The 4,170-nt window shown below is 48.3% G+C and overlaps 1 protein-coding gene across 4 annotated transcripts in view; it reads left to right on the top strand.

The window, feature by feature from the left end:
* Window positions 1–842: 842 nt before the first annotated feature.
* tex2 (testis expressed 2) overlaps window positions 843–4,170 on the top strand; it is a 22,002-nt gene continuing 18,674 nt past the window's right edge. Inside the window, exons 1-3 of one of the 4 annotated variants that reach the window (XM_084037881.1) lie at window positions 843–1,480; window positions 2,107–2,171; window positions 3,334–3,415. The gene's annotated coding sequence lies outside the window, so the exon portion shown is untranslated. Of the gene's footprint in view, window positions 1,481–1,844; window positions 1,987–2,106; window positions 2,172–3,333; window positions 3,416–4,170 lie in introns of those variants that run through there. The other 3 variants (XM_084037885.1, XM_084037882.1, XM_084037884.1) reach the window with 3 other exon arrangements.

The raw sequence follows: 4,170 nt of genomic DNA, 5'->3' as shown, positions 1-4,170 counted from the left end.
CAGGTGTTCTGGGGCTTTCAGTCATATCACATGATCTTCATCAGCGGCCGGGATTTGCCCAGTTTGGCACAAACGTCCTCCTGCACTCAAGGATGAACGATTAAGATTTAAAATGATGACGACGTGAAGATGCATCATCTTCATCAACGGATTACATTTGCCCAGTTGCCATGACATTGAAGAAAAAAAAAATCTCAACCCCAGTTTCCAAAATCAAGAATGACATTTGAAATTCAACATATCTCTTCGGTAATGCCAGATTCCTTTAATTTAAATCATTCCTACTGCAGAGGACTTCTTGTGGACGCCAGGAAAGCATCCTGCTCACACCCCGAAGCCCCAGTGGGGGATCGACTGCCAGCTCACACACAGACGACAAACTGTGACGCTTCCTTCCTTCAGACATTTAAAGGCTCCTCAATAGAAGCCTGATTTTCATTCTTTCTATCTAAGGCGTGCATCACATCTACAACAGCATGCTCTTGCTCAGTTTAACTATGTGGCCTGAAGGTGGTGCTGCTAATCCACATCCCAGTCACTGTACCAATGTCCATCAGCAGGGTCCTGCAGTGCATCATACTGTTTGCGTGCACACTTTACAGTGAAACAAATGTTAAAATGAGTAGAAATTACTTTAATGAACCAAAAATGTCACAGCTGATGGTCGTAATGCTTAGAATTTGACACTTAGACCAGGAAGTGTCCAAAATCCTGCAGACAGATGGGGATGCAACAAGCTCAGTTGGGGCTGCAACAATCCCCTCAGGCCGCTAGATGGCGGCATGTTGAAGCAAATACCTTCAGATTAAACGAGCCGGAATTCGGATGGGTCCACCGGCCACCAGTAAATACGGTGCACCTGGTGGATCCGATCCAGGGTTAGGTCGTTTTTTTAACGTTATAGTTTGTTTTTTATGCCCCCATCTAATAATTAGAATTTTAAAGTAGCGGTGTTTTTTTTGTTTTTTTTTACCTGCGGCTCGTTTGTCTCGCAGGCTCGGTTACAGGGAGAGTTGTTGGTGCCGTGTGCGGAGGGGAATCCGCGTCTCGCGGGCATGCTGCAACGCCATGACGCAACTCTCTCCTGCTGCAACACAATCGGATGGGAGCCGCGCCGACGGCGGGACGCTTCTCCGGGTTGTCGTCTGAACGGCGAGGTGGTGGAGGAGGAGGAGGAGGGGGTGTGGCGCTGACTGTCACCCATTCACCAAAACAATACACGCCCCGGAGCCCGTGTGTGCATTTGTGGCGCACGAAGCCGCGCCGGGGATCGGGGGGTGTTTGGATCACACAGTCCGTCTGCTGCCGGACTCTCGCTGGGTAAGCAGGCCGGCCACGCAGCCACACAGCCGGCATCCCCTCCTCTCGACTCCCGTCCCTTACATTAAAGGCGCTCTCGCGCACGGATCCTCATCGCAGTACGCAGATTCAACGGCCGGATGCAGCGCGAGCCCAGTGGCCTGCACGCGCAGACGCGACGGTAAGATTTTTAAAGGTGTCTTTTATATTAGTCAGCTGTTGGGTCCATGGGTGTATCACAGCCGTAAACCGGTGCAGGATGTGAGCAGGACAAAGGGGGCGGATGGATCCACAGGAGCTGTATCAGAAGCTGACAGGATGTGGCCCACTGTGGTGAGCACTTCCCCATGAAAGGACATTTATGGGGGGGTCATGTTGTCTTATCACTGCCCAGGGCTGCTGCTGCTGTGGAGCAACTGTGGTTCATCATCCACGTAGCCCTGCTGTGAACAGTGCAGGTCCTCAACCCTCTCCTCTCGCCCCCCCCCCCCCCCCCCCCCCTCCTTTCCGGCAGCAGGCCACAGACACCATCCATCACCCAGACTTCCATCTCCGTCCCACCTAGTCCCGTCAAATCGCCTCTCCGTTCCAGGGATGGATCACCTGTTCACCGCTCATCGTTTAGAGGAGTTTCTGCCCAATGTCCCCATGTGAACTGGTTTCTCAACACCCTTCTAGTACAGTTGTGTATGTAAATACGTGTCACTATTTACGTGGAAGCAACAGTATGATTTGGCACTGACCTTGTTTTTCCCCAACAGCTGTGTGTTGAAACTAACGGTTCTCCCTCTGTGTCTATTCTTACAGACACGTTGGCACCATGACTGCAGGCAGTGCTGCGAGAGGACATTGAATGCCTCTAAAATCTCAAGGTAAACCTTCTCCTCTGACCTTGTGTTTGTGTGTGTGTTGATCCACAGCCATGAACGGCATCTCCCCGTCTCACTTTCTTACATCACCTTAATTAAGCGTCCTTCATCTCGACTTCTCGGCTGTGTCTGAATGCAAAGACGTATGTTTGTGTACATTTTCTTATTTCTTTGGTTTGCTTTAATACCAACATCTGTTGGTCTGTTTTGAGTTGAAGGGGGGGGGCTTGTGTCGGTCTAAAGGGAATATTCTTTCTTGGGCTTAATTAGACAAAATGCTGTGGGGGGTAAAAGCAAACAGTGGCAGCTGAACCATCTGAATACGCTGTTGTTTGTAGATAAATAGAAGGGGAGTGGGGGGTGGGGGTGATGGCGTCCTCTATACAATGTAAATACAACATGAACAAAGAAAACATTTGTGTTTGTAAAGCTGAGGAAGTCAATGGGATCGAAAGCCGCAGTTCACATTTTGTACACAGTTAAGATCATTTAGCCGGAGGGGCTCTGAGTCAGCTGCCGTCCCTGTCACATCCCCCCTTTGGACCAGTGGCTGGGATGCGTTATAAAGCCTGCATGGATGCTGGGACACTTCATTCTAGTAACCAGCTTTAGTCCTAAAGCTTTTAGACAGTTTTGAGAATTGAGTCGGTAATAAATAATGTGATATATAAGTTATCTGATAATGATGGCTTAAAGCTTGGGTGGGTAACATAGACTGCCTGGTTTTTCTGCTGGTTTCTCCGGTGTTACTAACTCTCTAATGATACTCTTTATGACGTGAATTTTGCAATCCGAGTGAGGGTTTTGCATGAAAACTGATCTTCACAAACAAGGTGGTTCAGAGCCAGGCAGTCGAGCAAATAGGCTGAAAGGGACCCCATCAGCAGGAGATGGGGAAATAAGAAGAAAATGTGGTAACATGTGCAAGAGGAAGCTCATTATACATCAGATTGCTACAGTAGTGATCACCAGGGGGATTCCTCCCACTCAGCTAGGATGTCAACTAATATAAATCGCCAGACACAAACAGTTTTTTAAGAAGATGTGATGTGAAGAATGTGATGTATTTGTGGTGAGAGGATCTTGTGTGTTCCAGCTGCTCCTTGTTAAACCTCAACTTCTCCTTCCGAATATGAAAAATGAATGATATGTCATACCGTTGCAGACGTCTGCGGAGGAGTTTTGTTCCGAGGTGGAAAGCAGATCCGTACACGATAAGACGAAGGGCCAGCAAAGATGAGTTTGAGGTGAGATTGCCTTTTTAAACTGTGGCAACCGCCGACGTCGGAAGCTTCTTTGATTGTCCTGTTTCAAAGCCTTGTTTCAAAACTCTCATTGAAAGACGTCCACATACTTTTGGCCATTCATAGCTGGGCATGTGTGACCTGCGATACGGCGATGATGCAAGTGTCGTCTGCTAAAGTCACTCCGATGGTTTGATACCCATGTTGAGTGATGCAAGAAGGGTGACTTTGCTTATGGATTGGTTTGCGAGATAACTGACACACACACACACACACACACACACACACACACACACTTTATTGACGTGAAAGAACACACACAGCATACATTGACACGCATTATGTACATGCTCCACATCCACATGCTTGCTGTTTAAATGATAAAGCCATTTGTGTGTGTGTGTGTCTTTAATCGCTAACCAGCTATTAAATTGAATAAAATGAGAGAGAGAGAGTGACGGGTGGTACTTTCCTCTTATTGCGGCTATCTCGCCAAACAGGAAGCTGCCGTTAGAGAGAAAGGAGGAAGTGTTTGTTGACTAGATCACACACGGAGATTTGACCTTATCACACACTTGGTGTCAAACTGTATGTACGAGATGCCCTTCACCCCGGCTGAACCGATGCCAACGATGAATTGCGCCGACGAGTACTTCCTGCGTGGCCGGATGCATCTGACGCGCCGTCAAAAACGGTCGAATGCAGAGCAGAGAGTAGAGGCGTGACGATGCGCTGATCAACAATCCAAAACCACCGAT

This window comes from Eutrigla gurnardus, assembly GCF_963514095.1.
Source record: "Eutrigla gurnardus genome assembly, chromosome: 20".
Classification (NCBI taxonomy): Eukaryota; Metazoa; Chordata; class Actinopteri; order Perciformes; family Triglidae; genus Eutrigla; species Eutrigla gurnardus.
The sequence above is the reverse complement of the archived record's forward strand: the minus strand, read 5'-3'. Positions and strand labels throughout refer to the sequence as shown.